Below are 26,223 nucleotides of genomic sequence, written 5' to 3'. Positions count from 1 at the left end.
TTCAGGTGATTGACATCTGGGTTGGTTCCCTATTTTAGCTATTGTGAATTGAGCTACAATGAACATGGGGGTACAGATAACTCTTTCACCTGCTGGCTTCATTTTGTTTAGGTAAGTTCCCAGAAGTGGGACTGCTGGGTCATATGGAAGATCTATTTTCAGATTTCTGAGGTATCTCCATTATTCTCTTCCACAGTGGCTATACCAGTTTACATTCCCACCAACAGTGGGTGAGGGTATCTTTTCCCCAAAATCCTCAACAGCATTTATTGTGTGTTGATTTCTGTATGAGAGCCATTCTGACTGGGATGGAGTGAAAACTCATTGGAGTTTTGTTTCGCATTTCCCTGATGGCTGGTGATCCTGAGATTTTTCATGTGTCTGTTTGCTATTTGAATTTCTCTTTTGAACAATGCCTGCTCAATTCCTTTGCCGATTTATTAACTGGTGGTTTATTTTCTTTTTATTGAGTTTCTTGATTGTATATATTAATCATTTATCAGTTTTATAGTTTAGAAATATTTTCTCCCATTCTTTCAGCTGCCTCTTCACTTTACTAAGTGTTTCTTTTGCAGTACAGAAACTTCTCAAATTGTTGTATTCTCATTTGTCAGTTTTGGCTTTGATTGCTTTTGCTTCTGGGGTCTTTTCCAAGAAGTCTTTGCCTAAGCCAATGCCTTGAAATTGTCCCCAATGTTCTCTAGAAATTTGATGGTATTGGGTTGTAGATTTAGATCCTTGATTGATTCTGAGTGGATTTTTGTGTAAGGTATAAGGTAGGGATCCAGTTTCATACTTCTGCACACAGAGATCCAGTTTTCCCAGAACCATTTGTTTAAGAGACTGTCTTCATTCCAGGGATTGAGTTTAGCTCCTTTGTCAAAGGTAAGCTGGTTGTAGATACATAGATTGATTTTTGCAATTTCTATTCTGTTCCATTGATCTACATGTCTATTTTTGCCATTACCAGGCTGTTTTGATTATAATGGCCCTATAATATGTCTTGAAATGAAGTATTGCGATGCCTCTGGCTTTGTTTTTTTTTTTTTTTTTTTTTTTTTTTTTGCATAAGATTATTTTAGCTATTTGGGATTTGTTGTGTTTCTATATGAATTTTTGCATCTTTTTTTCTAGATCTGAGGAGAATGTCATTGGTATTTTGATTGGGATCTCACTGAATCTGTAAATTGCTTTTGGTAGTATGGAAATTTTAATGATATTAATTCTTCCAGTCCACAAATATGGAAGATTTTTTTCTTTTTGTGTGTCTTTTTCTATTTCTTTCTTTAATGTTTTATCATTTTCATAATAGAGATACTTGACTTCCTTGGTTAAATTTATTCTAACATACTTAATTTTTTGGTAGCTATTGTGAATGGGTTTGATCTTAGAAGTTTTTGTCAGCAGCCTTGCCATTGTCTGTGTATACAAAGGCTATTGATTTTTTTAAATTAAAAAAAAAGTTTATTTTATTTGAAAGGTAAAAAAATGGATAATTGTAAAATACTTTTTTCTGACCTTTTTAATTAATTACTTTATTTTTTTAGGAATACAAATTTCATGAGTACAACTTTAGTAATATAGTTTTTCTTCCCACTATACATTCACTCCCACCCACACTCCCACACCTCCTCCTTCTCCCTCTCCCCTTCCCAGTACCATTCTACATTAATATTCATTTTCAATTAACTTTGTGTACAGAAGACCAACTCTATACTAAGTAAAGATTTCAAAAATTTGTACAGAAATGTACACACACAACAAAAAACTTTTAGAACTAGCTTTACAGTTAACTCTTATAATACAACTCATTGAGGACAGGGACTCCATCAATGGGGAGTTAGTGCACAGTAACTCCTGTTGTTAATTTAACAATTAACACTTTTATGTAAGGCATCAGTGACCACCCGAGGCACTTGACATGAGCTGCCTAGTCTATGGAAGCCATTTGAATCCGAACTTCATCAGTATTTAGGCATAAGCAAAGTGGAATTTCTCTCCTCCTGCTAGAGAAAAGTGCATACTTATTTGATGGCCACTTCTTTCCACTGGGATCTCACTCACAGAGATCCTTCATGTAGGACATGTTTTGCCACAGTGTCTTGGCTTTCATGTCTGAAATTCTCTCCTGGGCTTTTCAGCCAGACAGGAAGTCTGAAGGGCTGATTCTGAGGTCAGAGTGTTACTTAAAGCGATTGTCATTCTGTGAGTCTGCTGTGTGGTTTGCTTCCCATGTTGGTCATGCTCTCCTTTTTAATTCTATCTATTATTATTATCAGGCACTTGATCCTATTTATATGATAACTTTAACACTTAATCCTATCTATATGTTCACTTTAGCACTTACTATGATCACTTTAACACTTAGGATGGAATTTTTACCATCCAACTTAGTTTGATTTGGGGACCCATGACAAGTCTTGAAATAGTACCCTTAGAAGTAAGTCTGTAGGAATGTATGCAGAACCATACAGCTTTACATGTACAAACTTCCTCTTCCCTCTCTTATTCCCACTCTTATTTTTTACTGAGATCTATTTTCAGTTGAATTATACACATATGATTACCTCTATGTTAAGTAAAGAGTTAAACAAATACTATGAAGAAAAAAACCGAAACAACAAAAACAAAAAAGTTCCTCGACAGTGAACACAAGGTTCCCTCAAGTTGTCCCTTCTCAAAGTGTCATTTTACTTCTACAGATTTTGTTTTAGGTACTCTTGTTAGTTCTCACAGATCAGGCAGAACATATGGTGTTTTTCCTTTTGGGACTGGCTTATTTCACTAAGTATGATGTTTTCCAGATTCATCCATTTTGTTGCAAATGACTTGGTTTAATTTTTAATTGCAGTGTAGTATTCCATAGTGTACACATTCCAATAATTTCTTAATCTAGTCATCAATTGAAGGGCATTTAGGTTTATTCCATGTCTTAGCTATTGTGAATTGAGCTGCAATAAGCATGTGGCAGAGAACTCTTTTATTTACTGACTTCATTTCCCTTAGGTAAATTCTCAGGAGTGGGATGGCTTGGTCATATGGTGGATCTATATTCAGATTTTTGAGGTATTTCCATATTGTATTTCATAGAGGCTTTACTAGTTGATATTCCCACCAACAGTGGATACGGTACCTTTTCCCCCAAATCCTCACCAGCATTTGTTGTTTGTTGATTTCTCTATAAAAGCCATTCTAAGTGGGGTGAGGTGAAACCTCATTGTGGCTTTGATTTGCATTTCCCTGATGGCTAGCGATCCTGAACATATTTTCATATGTCTATTGGCCATTTGGATTTCCTCTTTTGAAAAATGTCTAAGTCTGGTCACCTATCTCTTAACTGGGTTGTTCTGTTGTGGTTTCTTGAGCACTTTGTATATTCTGGTTTTAATCCTTTTCCAGTTGCATAATTTGCAAAGAATTTCTCCCATTCTGTCGGTTGCCTCTTCACTTTCCAACTATTTCTTTTGCAGTACAGAAACTTCTCAGTTTGATGTAATCCCAATTGTTAATTTTGGCTTTGACTGCCTGTGCCTCTGGGAACCTTCCCAGGAACTCTTTGCCTGTGCCAACATATTGCAGGGTTTTCTCAGTGTTCTCTAATAATTTGGTGGTGTTAGGTCATAGATTTAGATCCCTAATCTATTTTGAGTGGTTTTTTGTTCAAGGTATAAGGTACGGGTCTTGCTTCATACTTCTGCATATGGAAATCCAGTTTTCCCAGTACCATTTGTTGAAGAGACTTTCTTTGCTCCAGGGATTGTTTTTATCTCCTGGATCAAATATAAGTTGGTTGTAGATTTTTGAATTGATTTCTCGTGTTTCTATTCTATTCCATTGGTCTATCCACCTGTTTTTGTACCAGTGCCAGGTTGTTTTGATTATAACTACCCTGTAGTATATCTTGAAATCTGGTACTGTGATGCCTCCAGCTTTGTTTTTTGTTGTATAAGATTCCTTTAGCTATTCAAGATCTCCTTTGTTTCAATATGAATTTCAGTATCTTTTTTTCTATATCTGAGAAGAATGGCCTTGGTAGTTTGATTGGTATCATGTTGAATCTGTAAATTGCTTTAGGAAGAATGGACATTTTAATGATATTGATTCTTCCAATCCAGAAACTTGGAAGGTTTTTCCATTTTTTATATCTTATTCTATTTCTTTTTTAATGTTTTGTATTTATCATCATAGAGATCTTTATCGTCCTTGGTTAAGTTTATTCCAAGGTATTTCATTTTTTGTAGCTATTGTGAATGTGATTGATCTTAAAAGCGCAATCTCAGCTTGACATTGTCTATGTATACAAAGGCTGTTGATGTTTGTATATTGATTTTATATCCTGCTATTTTACCAAACTTTTCTATGAGTTCCAATCGTCTTTTGGTGGTATCTTTTGAATCCCCTATGTATAGAATCATGTCAACTGCAAAGAGAGACAGTTTGACTTCCTCCATCCCAATTTGCATCCCTTTGATGTCTTTTTCTTGCCTTATGGCTCTGATTAAATCTTCCAGGACTGTAATGAATAGCAATGGTAAGAATGGGCATCCTTATCTGGTGCCAGATCTCAATAGGAATGCTTCCAGCTTTCCCCATTCAATAGGACGCTGGCCATGAGTTTGTCTTAAATTGCCTTGATTTTGTTGAGGAACATTCTTTCTGTACTCAATTTGCTTAGTTTTCATCATGAAAGAGTGGTGTATTTTAAAAAATGCTTTCCCTGCATCTATTGAGATAATAAGATGGTTTTTGTTCTTCAGTTTTTTAATGTGTTTTATCACATTTATTTGCGAATGTTTAACCATCCCTGCATACCAGGCATAAATCCCACTTGATTTTGGTGGATGATCTTTCTGATGTGTGTTGAATTTGATTGACTAGAAATTTGTTGAGGATTTTTGCATCTATGTTCATCAGGGAAATTGGTCTGTAGCTCTTTTTCTCTGTTGCATCCTTTACAGGTTTAGGAATTAAGGTGATGCTGGCTTCATAGAAAGAATTTGGAAGGATTCCCTCCCTTTCGATTGTTTTAATAACTTGAGAAGAATTGGAGTGAGTTCTTAAAACATCTGGTAGAATTCATCAGTGAAACCATCTGGTCCTGGTCTTTTTTTGGGATGGAGGGTCTTTATTACTGATTCAATTTCCATCCTGATTATGGTTCTGTTTAGATTTTCTACATCTATGTAGATTATATGTGTCAAGGAATCTATCCATATCTTCTGGGTTTCCCAGTTTTGGCATAGAGCTCTTTGTAGTAATTTTTGATGATTTTTTTCTATAGTGTCTGTTGTTACATTTCCTTTTTAATCTCAAATTTTATTGATTTGTGTCTTCTCTCCTTTTTTTTGGTTAGTTGGGCCAGTGGTGTGTCAATTTTGTTTATTTTTTCAAAAAAAACCAACTCTTTTGTTGACCTTTATTTTTGGTTTCAATTTTGTTTACGTCTTCTCTAATTTTAATTATTCCTTTTCACCTACTAGTTTTGGGTTTGGTTTGCTGTTTTTTGTTTCTAGATCCTTGAGATGCATTGATAGCTCATTGATGGTGCCTTTACCTTTTCTTGATGTAGGCGCCAATTGCTATAAACTATCCTCTTAACACTGCTTTTGCTGTATCCCATAAGTTTTGGTGTGTTGTATTGTCATCTCCATTGGTTTCTGGGCATTTTTTATTTTCTTTTTGATTTTTCTGTGGCCCACTGTTCATTCAGGAACATGCTGTTCAGTCTCAATGTGCTTGCATGTGCTCTAGTTTCCTGAGTTGTTGATTTCCAGCTTCATTCCATTGTGGTTCAATAAGATACATGGTATGATTTTGAATTTTTTGAATTTTCTGAGACTTGCTGTATGGCCTGGTATGTGGAAAATCCTAGAGAAAATTTAATGCACCAGTGAGAAGAATGTGTATTCTGCAACTGTAGGATGAAAAGTTCTGTAGATATTTGTTAGGTCCACTTGGTCTATAGTGTCAATTAACTCTGTGTTTCCTTGCTTATTTTCTCTGTTTGATCTGTCCATTGCTGAAACTGGAGTATTGAAATCCCCTATTACTATTGTATTGGAGTCTATGTCTCCCTTTAGATTCCTTAACATTTCTTTTAAATAGCCAGGTGCCTTGTAATTAGGTACATATACATTTATAATATTTATATCTTCTTGTTGAGATCCCTTAATCATTACTAGTGTTCTTTATCTCTTTAAACAATTTTTGTGTTAAAGTCTATTTTGTTTGATATTAGGAATCTTACACCAACTCTGTTTTATGTTGGCATGTAATATTTTTTCCACTCTTTCCTTTTTGGTCTGTATGAATTTTTGTTGGTGAGATGTGTTTCTTGTGGGCAGCAAATAGATGGGTTTTGTTTTTTAATCCATTTAGCTAGTCTGTGTCCTTTAACTGGAGAGTTGAGGCCATTTACGTTCAAGGTGACTATTGATAAGCTATTGATAAGTAATGAATTTGCCCTGCCCTTTTTACAAAAATATTCCTGTTTTTTAATTTGAATTTCCTTTGAACTTTTACTGGGAGATTTTCTTCCTTTTCCTTCTTACATAGTGATGACTATTTTTCTGTGTTTCTGTGCAGCACATCCTTAAGCATCTTTTGTAGGGCTAGGTGGGTGATGGCAAATTCTTTCAATTTCTGTTTGTTATGGAAGCCCTTTATTTCACCTTAATTCATAAATGAGAACCTTGCAGGTTATAGTATTCTAGGTCGACAGTTTTTTTTCTCTTAAGACTTGGACTATATCTCACCATTCTCTCCTAGCCTGTAGGGTTTTTGATAAGAAGTCCACTGTGAGTCTAATTGGAGATCCTCTGAAAGTAATCTGGCATTTCTGCCATTCATGTTTTAGAATCTTTTCTTTATGGTTTACTGTGGTGAGTTTGATTAAAATGTGTCGTGGTGAAGATCTTTTCTGGTCATGTCTATTATGAATTCCTTGTACTTCCTTGTACTTGGATGTCCCTTTCTTTCTCCAAATAAGGACAGTTTTCTGTTATTATTTCACTAAAAAAGTCTTTCTAATCCTTTCTCTCTTTCCATGCCTTCAGGAACTCCTAGAACCCGTACGTTGGGTCACTTAATAGTATCTTGTAGATTCTCAACTGTGTTTTTTAGATTTATAATTTCCTCTTCTTGTTTTTGGTTTGACTGTGTAATTTCCTGTGCTTCACTGCTTCTATTGTTAAGGCTTTCCACTGCATTTTTTAATTTGTTCTGTTGAATTCTTCATTTTCTTTTAATTTCTTTTTAATATCTCAATTTCATGGGAGAAATTTTCCTTATTTTCTGTGTAAGAAATTATGTCTTACACGGATTTCAATAGTTCATGCATTTGCTTCTGATTACTTATATGTAATCTTGTCAGTTTCTTTGAATTCCATTTATTGAATTTCTTCACTCTCATCTCCACAATCTAGTATTGAAGTGTTGTTTTATTTTGGGGAATGTCATGTTGTCTTCTTTATTCTTATTTCTTAAATTGGTGCATTTCTTATTCAGCATTTGTGGAGATACCTAATGGTTTCTTTGTGTGCTTTTTTTTTTTTTTTTTACTGTGGTGGCTTTTTTCTTTTTACTATGCCTCTTACTCTCCAACACTGGTGTGTAGGCTCTCGGCTGCTGTGGTCCTAAATTGTGGGTATCCATGCCCTCCACATAGGAACACTTTGTCTCCCTAATTTGTGTAGAGTTTCTTGCCATTTTCTCCCTAACTCTTCCTTGAGATGGCACTCTCACTACTTTTTTTAAACTATCTTCTCCTAGACTAGAGTAGCAAGCTCCCTGCCTACTCCACCATCTTGGAAGCTATCCAATTCTGGGTATTTATTTTTGAGTGTTAATTTTATATCCTATCACTTTGCCAAATTATTTTATTAGTTCCAATAGGCTCTCAGTGGAATCTTTTGGATCCCCTATATATAGAAGCATGTTATATGTAAATAGGAGTAGTTTGAATTCCTCCTTCCTAATTTGTATCCCTTTGATTTCTTTTTCTTTCCTAATGGCTCTGGCCAAAACTTCCTGGACTATATTGAATAGCAATTGTGAGACCGAACATCCTTGTCTGGTTCCGGATCTTAGTGGGTATATTTCCATCTTTCCCCATTCAGTGAGATTCTGGCTGTGAGTTTGTCATGTATTGCCTTGATTATGTTGAGGAATGTTCCCTTGTTACTCAATTTGCTTAACATTGTCATTATGAAAGGCTGTTGTGTTATCAATGCTTTCTCTGCATCTATTGAGATAATCATATAGTATCATTCTTCAGTTTGTTAATGTGATGTATCACATTTATTGATTTACAAATGTTGAACCATCCCTGCATACCAAGAATAAATCCCAGTTGGTCTGGGTGAATGATCTTTCTGATATGTTATTGGATTGTATTAGCTAGTATTTTGTTGAGGATTTTTGCATCTTTGTTCATCAGGGATATTGGTCTATAGTTTTTTTTTTTTTGTTTTTGTTTTTTGTTTTTTTTTAGTTTTCCCCATACTGTTTTCTACGGTGGCTTTAATAATTTACATTCTTTTTTTAACTTTTATTTAATAAATATAAATTTCCAAAGTACAACTTTTGGATTATAGCGGATTTCCCCACCCCCCACATAACCTCCCTCCCACCCACAACCATTCTATCCCCTGCTCCCTCTCGCATACCTTTCACATCAAGATTCATTTTCAGTTATCTTTATATACAGAAGATCAATTAAGTATATACTAAGTAAAGAGTTCAACACTTTGCACCCACACAGAAACACAAAATATAAAGTACTGTTTAAGTACTAGTTATACTGTTAATTCACATAGTACAACACATTAAGGACAGAGATCCTACATGGGGAATAAGTACACAGTGACTCCTGTTGTTCATTTAATAATTGACCCTGTTATTTATGAGGTCAGTAGTCACTTGAGGCTCTTGTCGTGAGCTACCAAGGCTATTGAAGCTTCATGAGTTCACCAATTCCTATCTTATTTAGACAACGTCATAGTCAAAGTGGAAGTTCTCTTCTCCCTTCAGAGAGAGGTACCTCCTTCTTTGATGGCCCATTCTTTCAGCTGGGAGATCACACACAGAGATCATTCATTTAGGACTTTTTTTTTTAATTTTTGCCAGAGTATCTTGGTTTCCATGCCTGAAATACTCTCATGGGCTTTTTAGTCAGATCCAAATAGCTTAAGAGCTGATTCTGAGGACAGAGTGCTATTTAGGACATCTGCCATTCTATGAGTCTCCTGTATATCCCGCTTCCCATGTTGGATCATTCTCTCCTTTTTAATTCTATCTGTTAGTATTAGAATACATGAGTCTTATTTGTGTGATCCCTTTGACACTTAATCCTATCATTATGATCAATTATCAACTGAAACTGATCACTTTGACTAGTGAGATGGCATTAGTACATGCCACCTTGATCGGATTGAATTGGAATCCCTGGCACGTTTCTAACTCTACCGTTAAGGGTAAGTCTGATTGAGCATGTCCCAAACTGTACATCTCCTTCCACTCTTATATTTTACAGGGATCACTTTTCAGTTAACTTTAAACACATAATAATAATTGTGTGTTAATTAAAGAGTTCAACGGATAGTATCAAGTAGAACAAAAATAATAAAAGGAATAAAGTAATAAGTTGTTTCTCAACAGTCAGGACAAGAGCTGATCAAGACATTATTTCTCATAGTGTCCATTTCACTTCAACAGGTTTCCTTTTAGGTGCCCAGTTGTCACCGATCAGGGAGAACATATGATATTTGTCCCTTTGGGACTGGCTTATTGAACTCAGCATGATGTTTTCAGGATTCCTCCATTTTGTTGCAAATGACCGGATTTCATTTTTTTTAATGCTCTGTAATATTTTATAGAGTACATATCCCATAATTTCATTATCCAGTCTCTGTTGATAAGCATGTAGGTTGATTCCATGTCTTGGATATTGTGAATTGATCTCTTTGTAGATTCTGGTTATTAAACATTTATCGGTTGCATAGTTTGCAAATATGTTTTCCCATTCTGTTCGTTGCTTCTTCACTTTCCTGACTGTGTCTTTTGATGTAATGCCAATTGTTAATTTTAGCTTTTGAGTGCCTGTGCCTCCAGGGCCTTTTCCAAGAAGTCTTTGCCTGTGCCTATACTTGCAGGGTTTCTCCGATGTTCTCTAATAATTTGATGGTGTCGAGTCGTAGATTTAGATCTTTAATCCATGTTGAGTGGATTTTTGTGTAAGGTGTAAGGTAGGGGTCTTGCTTCATGCTTCTACATTTGTAAATCCAGTTTCCCAGCACCATTTATTGAATAGATTGTCCTTGCTCCAGGAATTGGTTTTAGATCCTTGATCAAATATAAGTTGGCCTTAGATGTTTGGATTGATTTCTGGTGTTTCTATTCTGTTCCAGTGGTTTTTAAATCTGTTTCTGTACCAGTACCATGCTGTTTTGATTACAACTGCCTGTAGTATGTCCTGAAATCTGGTATTGTGATGCCTCCGGCTTTGTTTTTGTTGTACAAGATTTCTTTTGCTATTCGAAGTCTACTGTGCCTCCATATAAATTTCAGCATCATTTTTTCCAGATCTGAGAAGAATGTCCTTGGTATTTTGATTGGTATTGCATTGAACCTATAAATTGCTTTTGGGAGAATGGACATTTTGATGATATTGATTCTTCCAATCCATGAGCATGGAAGATTTTTCCATTTTTGGTATCCTTTTATATTTCTTTCTTTAAGATTTTGTAATGTTCATCGTAGAGATCTTTAACGTCCTTGATTAAGTTTATTCCAAGGTATTTGATTGCTTTTGTAACTATTGTGAATGTGATTGATCTTAGCAGCTCTTTCTCAGCCATGGCATTTCCTGTGTATACAAAGGCTATTGATTTATTTTTGTGCATTGATTTTATATCCTGTTTCTTTGTCAAACTCTTCTATGAGTTCCAATAGTCTCTTAGTAGAGTTCTTTGGATCCCCTAAATGAAGAATCATGTCATCTGCAAAGAGGGACAATTTGACTTCTTCCTTCCCAATTTGTATCCCTTTAATTTCTTTTTCTTGTCTAGTGGCTCTGGCTAAAACTTCCAGAACTATATTGACTAGCAGTGGTGGGAGTGGGCATCCCTGTCTGGTGCCAGATCTCAGTGCAAATGCTTCCAACTTTTCCCCATTCAATAGGATGCTGGCCTTTGGTTTTTCATAAATTGCTTTGATTGTATTGAGGAATGTTCCTTCTATACCCATTTTGCTTAGAGTTTTCATCATGAACGGGTGTTGTATTTTATCAAATGCTTTCTTGGCATCTATTGAGATAATCATATGGTTTTTCTTCTGCAGTTGGTTAATGTGGTGTATCACATTGATTGATTTGTGAACATTGAACCATCCATGCATACCAGGGATAAAGCCTACTTTGTCTTGGTGGATGATCTTTCTGATGTGCTTTTGCATTCTATTGGCCAGAATTTTATTGAGGATTTCCACATCTATGTTCATAAGGGAAATTGGTCTATATTTCTCTTTCCATTCTGCATCCTTTACAGGTTTACGAATTAAAGTGATGCTGGCTTCATAAAAAAAATTTGGGAGCATTCCCTCTTTTTCGATTGTTCTGAATAGTTTGAGAAGAATTGGAGTTAGTTCTTCTTTAAATGTCTGGTAGAAATCAGCAGTGAATTCTTCTGGTCTTGGGATTTTCTCTGTTGGGAGGCACTTTATTACTGATTAAATTTGTCTCATGGGTCTTTTTAGGTTTTATATGTCATCATGGTTCAATTATGTAGGTTCTATGTGTCCAGGAATCTATCCATTTTTAGCAGCAAATAAATGGGTTTTATTTTCTAATCCATTCAGCCAGTCTGTGCCCTTTAACTAGAGTTGAGGCCATTTACTTTCAATGTGACTATTGATAAGTATTGACATTTCCCTGTCATTTTCCCAAAAATATTTCTCATATATGCTTTGAACTTCCTGTGATCTTTTACTGGGAGATTTTCTTCCTTTGCTTTCTTTCGTACTGATGGCTGTGTTTCTGTGTTTCTGTGTGCAACACATCTTTAAGCGTCTTTTGCAGGGCTGGACAAGTGGGGACAAATTCTTTCAATTTCTGTTTGCTATGAAAGGTCTTTATTTCACCTTCATTCACAGATGAGGGCTTTGCAGGATATAATATTCTGGGCTGGCAGTTTTTCTCTTAGTACCTGGGCTATATCTCACCATTCCCTCCTAGCCTGTAGGGTTTCTGATGAGAAGTCTGTTGTGAGTCTAATTGGAGATCCTCTGAGAGTAATCTGACATTTCTCCCTTGTACAATTTATAATCTTTTCTTTATGTTTCACTGTGGTGAGTTTGATGACAATGTGTCATGGTGAGGATCTCTTTTGGTGATGTTTATTGGGGGTTCTATGAGCTTCCTGTACTTGGATGTCTATGTTCTCCAAACCTGGAAAGTTCTCTGCAAGTGTCTCACTAAAAAGGCCTTCTAATCCTTTCTCCCTCTCCATGCCTTCAGGAACTCCTAGTGTCTTGATATGTTTTTGCTATCGTTGGTTCTACTAGTTGTGTAGTTTCAGGTGTTACCTTTAGGTCTTCTTCTGTTTTTTGAAGATTTATTTATTTATTTGAAAGAGTTATACAGAGAGGCAGAAATGCATGCACACAGATAGAGATAGAGAGAGGAGGGAAATAAAGAAAGAGAGAGAGAGAGAGAGAGAGAGAGAGAGAGAGAGAGAGAGAGAGAGAAAGAAAGAGAAAGAAAGAATCTTCCATTTGCAGGTTCACTCCCCTTAGAGATAGAGAGAGGAGGGAAAGAAAGAAAGAAAGAAAGAAAGAAAGAAAGAAAGAAAGAAAGAAAGAAAGAAAGAAAGAAAGAAAGAAAGAGAGAAAGAGAGAAAGAGAGAAAGAGAGAAAGAGAGAAAGAGAGAAAGAGAGAAAGAGAGAAAGAGAGAAAGAGAGAAAGAGAGAGAGAGAGAGAGAAAGAAAGAAAGAAAGAAAGAAAGGAAGGAAGGAAGGAAGGAAGGAAGGAAGGAAGGAAGGAATCTTCCATTTGCAGGTTCACTCCCCTTATAGACACCACAGCTGGAGCTGGACCATATAAAAGCCAGAATCCAGGAGCTTTATCCAGTCTCCCTTGTGGGTGGCAGGGACCCAAGAACTTGGACCATCTTCCACTGCTTTTCCCAGGACATTAGCAGTAAGCTGAATTGGAAGTGGAGCAGAGGGGTCACAAATTGGTTCCCATATGGAATGCTGACCTCACAGGTGGTGGCTTCACCTGCTAAGCCACAATGCTGGGCCCTCATTTAGGTCGTGATACATTTTGTATTGATTTTTGTACATAGTGACAGGTAGAAATTTACCTTCAGTCTTCTGTATATTAACATCCAATTTTCCCAGTACCATTTATTAAAGAGCCTCCCCTTTCCATATGAATGTTCTTTGTGTGATTGTCAAAAATCAATTGACTATATGTGTGCTTATAAATTTTGGAGTTCTCTATTCCATTGGTCTATGTATCAGTTTGTATCCAGTTTTGGTGAATATAATTCTGTAGCATATTTTAAAGTAAGGTATTACTATATATCTAGCTTTGTTTTTGTTGTTGTTGTTGTTTTTTTTTTTTTTCTTTCCTCAAGATTGTTTTGGCTAGTCTTTTTTTTTAGCTTATATTTAGTAGATATAAATTTCCAAAGTGCAGTTTATGGATCACAATGGCTTTTTCCCACCCATAACTTCCCTACCACCCACAACCCTCCCATCTCCAGCTCCCTCTCCCATTCCATTCACATCAAGATTCATTTTCAATTATCTATATATACAGAAGATCAATTTAGTATATATTAAGTAAAGATTTCATCAGTTTTCCCCCACACAGAACACAAAGTGTAAAATACTGTTTGAGCACTAGTTATAGCATTAATTCACATTGAACTACACATTAAGGACAGAGATCCTACATGAGGAGTAAGTGCACAGTGACTCCTGTTGTTGACTTAACAAATTGAGACTCTTGTTTATGACATCAGCAATCTCCCCAGGCTCTAGTCATGAGTTGCCAAGGCTATGGAAGCCCCCTAAACTCGCCGACTTTGATCTTATTTAGACAAGGCCATAGTCAAAGTGGAAGTTCTCTCCTCCCTTCAGAGAAAGATACCTCCTTCTTTGATGGCTGGTTCTTTCTACTGGGATCTCACTCGCACAGATCTTTCATTTAGGTTTGTTATTGTTGTTGTTGTTGTTTTGTTTTGTTTTGTTTTAATTTTTATTATTATTATTTTTTTTTTTTTTTTGCCAGAGTGTCTTGGCTTTCCATGCCTAGAATATTCTCATGGGCTCTTCAGCCAGATCTGAATGCCTTAAGGGCTCATTCCAAGGACAGAGTGCTATTTAGGACATCTGCCATTCTATGAGTCTGCTGTGTATCCCGCTTCCCTACGTTGGATCGTTCTCTCCCTTTTTGATTCTATCAGTTAGTATTAGCAGACACTAGTCTTGTTTATGTGATCCCTTTGACTCTTAGACCTATCATTATGATCTATTGTGACCTGAAATTGATCAAGTGGAAATTATATCAGGGATGCAGGTTGAATGGTTCAACATTTACATACCAATAAACAATAAAATTCATTAACAGAATGAAGAACAAAAGCATAATACTCATAACAGTAGATGCAAGAAAAGCATTCAGCAAGACTCAACACCTTTTCATGAAAAAATTCTCAGTAAATTAAGTATACAAAAATATACCTCAACATAATAAAGATAAATATGACAAATCCATCGTCAACATCATAAAAAAATGAGGAAAGCTAATGAGATGGCATTGGTACATGCAACTATGATGGGATTGTATTGGAACCCCTGGCACGTTTCTAACTCCACCACTTGGGGCAAGTCAGCTTGAGCATGACCCAAATTGTACATCCCCTGCCTCTCTTATTCCCACTCTTACATTTAACAGGGATCACTTTTCAGTTAAATTTAAACACCTAAGAATAATTGTGTGTTAATTACAAAGCTCAACCAATAATATTAAGTAGAACAAAAAAAATACTAAAAGGGACAAAGTATTAAGTTGTACATCAACATTGCTGACAAGGACTGATCAAGGCACTGTTTCTCATAGTGTCCATTTCACATCACCAGGTTTCCTTTTTGATGCTCAGTTAGTTGTCACCGATCAGGGAGAACATATGATATTTGTCCTTCTGGGACTGGCTTGTTTCACTCAGCATGATGTTTTCCAGATTCCTCCATTTTCTTGCAAATGACCGGATTTCATTTTTTTTTACTGCTATATAGTATTTTTTTATTATTACTTTTTTTTGACAGGCAGAGTGGACAGTGAGAGAGAGACAGAGATAAAGTCTTCCTTTGCCATTGGTTCACCCTTCCAATGGCCGCCGAGGCCGGCGCGCTGCGGCCGGCACACCGCGCTCATCAGATGGCAGGAGCCAGGTACTTATCCTGGTCTCATGGGGTGCAGGGCCCAAGTACTGGGGCCATCCTCCACTGCACTCCCTGGCCACAGCAGAGAGCTGGCCTGGAAGAGGGGCAACCGGGACAGAATCCGGCACCCCGACCAGGACTAGAACCCGGTGTGCCAGCGCCGCAAGGTGGAGGATTAGCCTAGTGAGCCACAGCACCGGCTGCTGTATAATATTTTATAGAGTATTCTATAGAGTACATGCCCCATAATTTCTTTATCCAGTCTACTGTTGATGGGCATTTGGGTTGATTCCAGGTCTTAGCTATTGTGAATTGAGCTGCAATAATCATTAAGGTGCAGACAGCTTTTTTGTTTGCCAATTTAATTTCCTTAGGGTAAATAGTCTTTTTTAAAAGATTCATTTATTTATTTGAAAGAGTTACACAGAAAGAGAAGGAGAGAGAGAGCAAATGAGCGAGCGAAAGAGCAAGCTAGCACTTCGGTTGGTTAATTCACTCCCCAGATGGCTCCAAAGGCCAGGACTGGGCCCGACAGAAGTCAGGAGCCAGGAGCTTCTTTTGGGTTTCCCATATGGGTGCACAGGCATCTCACATTGTTTTCTTAGGCACAGTATCAGAGAGATAGATGGGAAGTGGACTCAAAGTGGTGTCTATATGTGATGCTTACATTGCAGTTGGTGGATTTACCCTCCTTGCCACAGCACAGGCCTACTTTGCTGTTCCTAATCTTTTGTAATTCCATTTGAATTTAAGGATTGCTTTTTTACTTGTATTCCTGTGAAGAATGCCATTGGAATTTTGATGGATTTTGCATTTAATCTGCAGATTGCATTAGGACACAGAGTCATTTTAACAATACTAATTCTTGCAATGCATGAACATGGGAATTTCTCCCCCCTTTCTGTGTATGTCCTCTTGAATTTCTTTCATCAGTATTTCATGGTTTTCATTGTAGTGATTTTTATTTTTAGTTAGATTTATTCCTAGATATGTTAAAATTTGTTTGCATATTTATTTGAGCGGCTGAGGGAAAGAGAGACACAGAGAGCTCTGCAATCCACTAATTTTCTCCCTAAATCCCTGCAACAGCCAGGCTGGGCCAGGCTGAAACCAGGAGCCTAGAATTAAATCTGGGTCTCACACATGGGTGTTATGGACCCAAGTACTTGAACCATTCCCTTCTACCTCCCTCAGTATGCACCAACAGGAAACTGGAATCAGGAATGGAGCTTGGTCTTAAACCCAAGGACTCCAGTATAGGACGAAGGCTTAGGAAGTTGTGGCTTAAACTTGCTGTGCCAAATTCTCACATCCTAGATATTTTTGTAGCTATGGTCAATTGGATTATCTCCTTGATTTTTCCAACAATTTACTGCTATATAAAAATGCTCCTATTGTTATATGTTTATTTTGTATCCTGCAACTTTACTATATTCATGTTATCAGTTCTAACAGCTTTTTCATGGATTCTTTACATTTTTTATATATAAAACTTTGTTGTATGCCAACAGGGATAATTTGACTTCTTTCCAATTTGGAATCATTTTCTTTCTATTGCTTAATTGCTCTTCCTGGTATTTCCAGTAGTATGCTGTACAAGAAAGATGAAAGTGGACAATTTTGCCTTTTTCCAGTTCTTAGAGGAAATATTTTCAGTTTTCCTCATTTTTTTATGATGTTGACGATGGATTTGTCATATTTATCTTTATTATGTTGAGGTGTATTTTTGTATACTTAATTTACTGAGAATTTTTTCATGAAAAGGTGTTGAGTCTTGCTGAATGCTTTTCTTGCATCTACTGTTATGAGTATTATGTTTTTGTTCTTCATTCTGTTAATGAATTTTATTGTTTATTGGTATGTAAATGTTGAACCATTCAACCTGCATCCCTGATATAATTTCCACTTGAACATGATTTATTATCTTTTTGATGTGAGTATTTTGTTGACAATTTTGTATCTGCATTCATAAATGATATTGGTCTGTAGTATTCTGTTTTATTATGGCTTTGCCTGGTTTTGGTATGAAGGTAACACTGGACTTATAAACAGTTTCTTCTTTAACACTTTCTTGGAATGGTTTGGGAATAGTTTGTATTCATTTCTCTCTAAATGTTTTATACAATCTAGCTCTAAAGCCATCAGCTCCTGGATGTTTCTTTCTTGAGAAACTTTCAATTACTGCTTCAGTATCATTACTTGTTATTGACAACTTTAGATTTTCTGTTTCTTGTTGATTTAACCTGGGTGGGTTGTATGTATCCCGGAATGTATCCGTTTCTTATAGATTTTCCCAATTTGTTGGAGTAAAATTGGTCACAGTGGTTGTGATAATCCTTTGCATTCTGTAGTATCATTTGTAAGATCTCCTTTTTAATCTTTATTTATTTTAATTTTCTATTGTTTTTTTCTTTGTTAGTCTGGCTAAAGGGTTGTTTATTTCATGTTGTTTTTCAAAAAAGCACCTTTTAATTTCATAGATTTTTAGTTTTGATTTCACTGACTTCTGCTCTGATGTTTATTATTTCATTACTTCTAACTTTGGCTTTGATTTATTCTTGCTGTTTTTAAGCCCTTGAGGTACATTGTTAGGTCATTTATTTGAAATCTTCCTATTTTTAATGTATGCATGCATTTGTACAGACTCCTTACTTAATAGTCATTTGCTGTGTCCCACAGGTTTTTATATGTTGTACTTTTGTTTTCGTTTGTTTCAAGAATTTTATTTCCTTTTTCATTTTTTCAATGACTGATTGACCAGGAGTGTTTTATTAAATTTCCATTCTTGTTATTGGCTTCTAGTTTTTTCCCATTTTGGACAGAGAAGATACATGCTATGATTCTTCTTTTTAAAAAATGTATTGAGAATTGATATGTGAATACAGTCCATTTTGGAGATGTTCCATTGTATGAAATATTATATAAATGTCTTTTATACCCTTTTGCTCTATAGTGTAGTTAAGCTCCAGTATATCTTTGTTAGTTTTCTCTCTGAATGATGTGTCCATTGATAAAAGTTGGGTGCTGAAATCCCCAACTATCATTGTATTAGAATTCATCTTTGCCTATAGATCTAATACTTGCTTTATGTATTTGGATACAAGATTCAGTTCTAGAATCTGTTATTTTCTCTTTCTTGATTCCCTCTCTTGAGGTGCTTGTTTTGAAATCATGCCTCATGTGACTTCAAATAAAATCTATATACTGGTCATTATCCTAATTCTCCAACCTACATCCCTTATATAAAACCCAGAGTCATTTCCAGCTGCTTCCTTGACATTTCCATTTGCATACCTAATTGGCAGCTTTAAGTTAACATATCCAAACAGAAATGTTCCTGTCACTTCCCTAAGTATTCTATGTGCCCATTTCTCTAACTTAATAAAGGCAACCTCATCTTTCCAGTTGTTTAAATCAATTGCTCCTTGGAGCTATCCTTCCCTCTTTTCTCTAACACTACCAACCCAATGTTTCATCAAATATTGACTTTTCCTTCAAGATATATGAATTCCAGAGCCAAGCTTTCTACCTTCTATGTCAACCCTCTCACACCTGGGTCATTAAACAGCCTCCTGATTAGTCTCCCTGCTTCTATCCTTATTCTGCACAGTTATCTTTTGTAAATGTAAGTCAGATCATATAATAACTCCTCTCTTCAGATTCCTCCAGTATTCTTGGTGAAGTGTCAAGTCTGTAGTATGGATTGTAAGGCCATTTGTGACATTGTCCACATGCTGTCTGTGTGACTACACTCTCCCAACACTTAGGAGCTCTGCACTCCCCACTCTCTATGCTTCAATGATGTTGGCTTTCCCATTCTTCCATCAGGTTGTGACCAGCCTACCCCTGCCTGGGAGCCTGTGAACTGGCTGTGCCTTCTGCCTGGACTACTGTTCCCAAAATAGCCCCATTCCTCACTGTCTCATTGCATTCAGTTCTCTGTTCCAGATATTACTTTATCAAAGAGGCTACCTTGATGGCTTAATTTAAAATAGCACTTTGTCACCATCATTTTCCACCTCCCATTATCTATTATTTATATGTCTATGGTTTATATAGCCCAAGTAATTGGGTCAAATCATGTTAAATATGTTACATATGTATTTATTGAATAAAATGCTTATTTGTATATACTGGGTCCTTTCCCTGAGTTATTTATTTGTAAATTCAACCAACTGCAGATTGAAAATATTCCAAAAAAAATTGCATCTTTCCTATGTTCAAACTTTTTTTCTTGTCATTATTCCGTAAACAATATTATATCACAACTATTTACATACCATTTACATGTATTAGGTATTACAAGTAATCTGGATATAAAATAAAGTATACGGGAAGAGGGGTGGGTATTTGTTGAGCCACTTGGGATACTTGCATCCTATATCAGAATGCCTGGGTTTGAATCTCAGCTTGGGAGGAAGCAAGTGATGGCTCAAGTTCTTGATTCCCTGCCATCCTTGTGGGAAGCCAGGGTGGAGTTCCTGACCTCTGGCTTTAGCCTGGTGCAATCGTGGCTGTTGTAGTCATATGGACAGTGAACCAGCAATGATATCTCTCTCTCTCTCTCTCTCTCTCTCTCTCTCTCTCTCTCTCCCTTTCTCTTTCTCTCTCTTGTGCACACTCTCACGTTGATTTTCAAATGAACAAATTTAAAAAAATAAAGGAATTTAATGTACAGGAGGATGTGCTTGGGTAATAGGCAGACCTAAGCATCTGCAGGTGTGGAACCAGTTTCCCATGAAAATTGAGATACAAGCTTATATTTATTGAAATCTGAATATTATAGGATAACCTATTTTCCAGCAGGTTTTTCACTTTGTTCACCTTTTATTGAATGAATAAATATGTACATTGTATTTGTTCTTTGTCCCTCTTTACTAGAGCATCACCTCCTTGAGGGCAGGATCTTTATTTTGTTCAATGATCTATCCCCAATGCTTGGAACATTGCCTAGCATATGGTGGGTTCTAGTATACTTTGGCTTAAATATTTAATTTATTGTTTGATTTAGACATTGAAACAACTTCCAAGATTAATGCATAAGCTCAATGAATATGATAGGTAGATATTAAAGTGCAGTTTGAGAAAAACATATTGATAAGCATTGCTTGTGTTGTTAAGATTCATAGTACTATTTTATCTCTTGGTGTGGAGGTGTGATTTGTCCAAAACTAGTTCAAAAGAAATATAAAAATCAGAGGTTTGCTAGCTAAGAATATCTCCCTATATGAAGCGAAAATGTCATTATGCCTAATTAAACACCTATTGTCCAATCGTTGATTCCTTTCTCACTTGTTTAGATATGTTGCTAGTGACATTATGAGTATTTTAAGTATAAATATATTTCTACTCAGAATTATGTAGTAAACGTTAACATTTCAATACCCTTTATGGTAATAGAAATGGTAATGGTGGTGATGTGTATATATGTATATGCCACACCAGAATAATACCGTTGAAACTTGCTGTTCAGTTCACACACACTACTTACAACTGAAAAATAATTATTAATTGATTCAGTTTCATAAAGTGTATTTTAAAGAGATGTAGTTATATTTATTCCCTGGATGAACTCAAACTATGCTAAATGTCATTTAGTATAGATTCTGAGGTGACCAGATTTAATGAAATGATGTATGATTAGTGTCTGATTCGTTTCCATGTAAATTTAAGTTTTTTTTAGGTTTTCAGAAAAGTTTGTTCACAGGTGCTTTTTGTTTCTAGTTTTTATTTGATAGTGAAATGAAAATAAGTAGAAAATCACCCCAGACTCACCACTCAAAGAAGTTGGGTTCTAGTATCCATACACTTCTCTGTGTATATGTAAACATTATATAATTGACTGTATATAAATACAGCAATTCTATATAGCAGAACTTCCTTCCCCCCTTTTTACAGCTTCTCTTTTGGTGATTTCAGCTACTTTTGGTCAACAAGAGTCCAAAAATGTTAAGTGGAAATTTCCAGAAATAAGCATCTCATAACTATGAAATAACTGTTATTCTAGTACATTATTATCATCGTTCCATTTTAATATTGTCATTGATATTTTGCTATGCTGGATTTATAAATTAATCTTCATTATAGGGATATATGTATAAATAATAACATAGACAAGAGTGTCAATTTGTTAAGTCAACAACAGGAGTTACTGTGCACTTACTCCTCATGTAGGATCTTTGTCCTTAGTGTGCTGTACATTGAGATTTAATGCTATAACTAGTACTCAAACAGTATTTTTCACTTTATGTTTCTGTGTGGGAGCAAACTGTTGAAATCTTTACTTAATATATGCTAAACTGATCTTCTGTATATAAAGAGAATCGAAAATGAATCATGATGTGAATGGAAGGGGAGAAGGAGTGGGAAAGGGGAGGGTTGCAGGTGGGAGGGAAGTTATGGGGGGGGAAGCCATTGTATTCCATGGGCTGTACTTTGGAAATTTATATTCATTAAATAAAAGTTAAAAAAAAAAGAAAAAAAATAACATAGAGTCTGGTACTATCGGTGGTATCAGGCATGTGCTGAACTTCTTGGAATGAATCTATCATGGTTAAGATGGGACTGACATACATGCTATTTTGTAACCTCCTATTTTCACTCACATCTTGTGCACATATTTCTGTCAATAGATATATATCTATATCATTATTTTTAAGGATGAATAATATTCAGTTGCATGTACCACAATTTGATTATACAGTCCTATGTTGATGAAGTTTTCCCTTTGTTGATTTTGTTATAAAACAATTCAGTGAACATTTTTATGTATGCATCTTTATAATTTGGCTTCTATGTATTTTTTATTTTTATTTATATAAGGTGAAAAAATTTATGTGTTCCATATATAAAGATTTTGGAGCATAGAGATATATCCCACCCTAAACTCTCTCCCATATAGGCTCCGACCCTCTCTCCTTTTTCCTCTCTTATTCCCTCTCAATTTTTACAATGATCTACTTTCAGTTTATTTTATACTCATAAGCTTAACCCTTCACTAAGTAAAGAATTCCACAAATGGTAAAAGAAAAACAATCACCAATCCTCAATAGTTGAGACAATGGCTGTAAACAATAATCAAATCTCAAAATGTTAATTTCACTTACATGCATTACTTTTTTATGTTTTTATTGTTCTTTGTCATTATTTGGTGCACTATGTATGAACAAATCACTAAACAAAAGCAAGTTTCCTCCTATTCTGTTTTAATAATATTACAAATTTCAAAGTACTGAAATATGAGTAAATGAAATTTTACCCTGTACTTTGCCCCTAGAGTCGTCTTCTCTTAAAGTACAAAGATAATAGGCCAGCGCCGCGGCTCACTAGGCTAATCCTCCGCCTTGCGGCACCAGCACACCAGGTTCTAGTCCCAGTCGGGGTGCCGTATTCTGTCCCGGTTGCCCCTCTTCCAGGCCAGCTCTCTGCTGTGGCCAGGGAGTACAGTGGAGGATGGCCCCAGTACTTGGGCCCTGCACCCCATGGGAGACCAGAAGTACCTGGCTCCTGCCATCGGATCAGCACGGTGCGCCGGCTGCAGCGCGCCAGCCGCGGCGGCCATTGGTGGGTGAACCAACGGCAAAGAAAGACCTTTCTCTCTGCCTCTCTCTCTCTCACTGTCCACTCTGCCTGTCAATAAAAAAGTACAAAGATAATGAAATGGTTCATTAACAAATAGAGCTATTTATGTTTAAGATCAAGTTATCAAGTCTGTTGAACATTTTCTTTTTTTAAAAAAACTTTTATTTAATGAATATAAATTTCCAAAGTACGACTTATGGATTACAATGGCTTCCCCCCCATACCGTCCCTCCCACCCACAACCCTCCCCTTTCCCACTCCCTCTCCCCTTCCATTCACATCAAGATTCATTTTCGATTATCTTAATATACAGAAGATCAGCTTAGTATACATTAAGTATGGATTTCAACAGTTTGCTCCCACACAGAAACATAAAGTGAAAAATAATAGATGATTTTTTTAAATGATGATGAAATCAGAGCAGACCTATTGTCATGTTTAATCCCAGTGAGAGTCAAGTTGGGAATTGATAATTTCTTTTTTTTTTTTTACAGAGGATCAGTTTAGTATGCATTAACTAAGGATTTCAACAGTTTGCACCCCCATAGAAACACAAAGTGAAATATATTGTTTGAGTACTCGTTATAGCATTAAATCTCAATGCACAGCACATTAAGGACAGAGATCCTACATGAGGAGTAAGTGCACAGTGACTCCTGTTGTTGACTTTACCAATTGACACTCCTGTCTATGGCATCAGTTGAACATTTTCACCTAAATATACCAATCTGATCATGTTGGCATTTTTGCAATATTTGATGCTAACAATAAAAACTTTTGGAATAAGCTGTAATTTCTGTATCTATGTATATTCGGGTTTGAAAATGAGAGAATAGTGTGAAAGGTTTGCGTGTAGAATTTCCTACCCACACATTTCTTTCCTCTCTGATTCTGACACTTCAGCCTTTGAAACAGTTCCCATGAGCAATACAGAGATTCAGAATATTTAGATCTAAAGGAAAAAACACAATATCTTATACCGCTTTCAACCTAGTATTTGGAAACCTCTTTGAAGAATTGCTAAGATGTAAATCATACTGTTATTTTTTATGTACACTCAAAAAATCCTAGAATTTTATGGAGAAGGAGAGAGAATCCAGAGATAGTAAGGACAGAATCCATGCCAACAGTAAGGGAGGGAGACCCAATCCCCATAATTAAAGTGACACATTTCTAATATATTCATATGAAATAACTGATGGGACTGCAAATCACCTTTATACAAAGGTATCATGTTTTGTTTTTAAAAAGCGCATAGGTTTAACATCCAATGAAAGGGTTTTTGGCAGTTGTCTGAAATAAACTAGATATATGTAACATGACCTTGTTTTGTATCATATACATCCAGCTGAAGCCCAAAGGGGTTTATTATATCTTTTTTAATAGAAAACTTTTATTTAATAAATATAAATTTCGAAAGTACAACTTTTGGATTATAGTGGTTTTTTCCACCATGACCAGCCTCCTAACCTCAAAGCATCTAATCTCCTACTACCTCTCCCATCCCATTCTTCCTTAAGATTCATTTTTAATTTTCTTTATATACAGAATATCAACTCCATACTAAGTAAAGATTTCAACAGTTTGCACCCACACAGACACACAAAGTATATAGTACTGTTTGAAGACTTGTTTTACCATTAGTTCTCATAGTACAGCACATTAAAGACAGAAGTACTACATGGGGAGCAAGTGGACAGTGACTCCTGTTGTTGATTTAACAATTGACATTGTTATTTATGATGTCAGTAATCACCTGAGGCTCTTGTCATGAGCTGCCAAGGCTATGGAAGCCTCTTGAGTTCATAAACTCCAGCATTATTTAGACAAGGCCATAGTCAAAGTGGAAGTTCTCTCCTCCCTTCAGAGAAAGGTACCTCCTTCTTTGATGGCCCCTTGTTTCCACTGGGATCTCACTCACAGAGATCTTTCATTTAGATCATTTTTGCTACAGTGTCTTGGCTTTCCATGCCTGAAATACTCTCATGGGCTTTTTGTCAGATCTGAGGCCTTAAGGGCTGATTCTGAGGCCAGAGTGCTATTTAGGACATTTGTCATTCTATGAGTCTGCTGTGTATTCTGCTTCCCATGCTGGATCATTCTCTCCTATTTAATTCTATCAATTATTATTAGCAGACACTGGTCTTATTTATGTGATCACTTTGACACTTAATCCTATCTTTATGATCAGTTATGAACTCAAACTGATCACTTTAACTAGTAAGATGGCATTGGTACCTGCCAATTTAATGCAATAGAAGTTTATTCTCTTCCTAGTTTTTATACATTCGCTACAATATCTCTGAGATATTTCCATCCTTTATCAAAGAACATCAGTGTTGTGATGGACTTCATAGGTCATTTGATTCAACCACTATTTCCAAAAGAAATGCTTTTCATCTTTTTCATAATTATGCCCTCTATCCTTCCATTGATTCTATTGCTTGCTAGAGCTATGTTGACCTAGGCATGTCAATTATCCTTTTTTTCTGCACCTTCACTATTTCCCGGACTACTAGCTTTTCCCACTATCATACAAATCATTTCAAGACTGTCCAGCCTGGGGCCGGTGCTGTGGCACAGTGGGTTAAAGCCCTGGCCTGAAGCGCCAGCATCCCATATGGATGCCATTTTTAGTCCCGCCTGCTCCTCTTCTAATCCAGCTGTCTGCAATGGCCTGGGAAAGCAGTGGAAGATGGCCCAAGTCCTTGGGCCCCTGAACCCATGTGGGAGAGCCAGAGGAAGCTCCTGGCTCCTGATTTCGGATCAGTTCAGCTCTGGCCATTGTGGCCATCTGGGGAGTGAAACAGCGGATGGAAGACTGTTTTCTCTTTCTCTGCCTCTCCCTGTAACTCTTTCAAATAAATAAAATAAATCTTTCAAAAAAAAAAGACCGTCCATCCTAACAAGTCCCTTGTAGAATTCCACACAGACCATTTACTTGCCCCTTTTCCCTGGATGAACAAAGCCAATGTCACCTTTGCAATCTTCATTTTCTCATCTATTTCTTTATCCCTCAAACCTCTCCATTCTGTCTTCTATCTTCATCACCATCATTGAACTGCTATTGCTAATATCCCCAATTACTGTCATTACTATTTTTTCTTCTTCCTTCCTCTCTTCTTAAATGTTTGGTGTCTTTCCTCCTCCAATTTCCATCCTTTGTAGATATCTTCTATTTCCTGTGGCTTCATC

The 26,223-nt window shown here is 36.2% G+C and overlaps 1 protein-coding gene across 6 annotated transcripts in view; it reads left to right on the top strand.

Annotated features, from left to right (window-relative positions):
• The window catches only part of FGF13 (fibroblast growth factor 13), a 651,305-nt gene that overhangs the window by 582,747 nt on the left and 42,335 nt on the right, over positions 1-26,223 (top strand). The window lies entirely within an intron of this gene.

Source organism: Oryctolagus cuniculus, chromosome X (assembly GCF_964237555.1).
Source record: "Oryctolagus cuniculus chromosome X, mOryCun1.1, whole genome shotgun sequence".
Lineage (NCBI taxonomy): Eukaryota > Metazoa > Chordata > Mammalia > Lagomorpha > Leporidae > Oryctolagus > Oryctolagus cuniculus.
The sequence above is the reverse complement of the archived record's forward strand: the minus strand, read 5'-3'. Positions and strand labels throughout refer to the sequence as shown.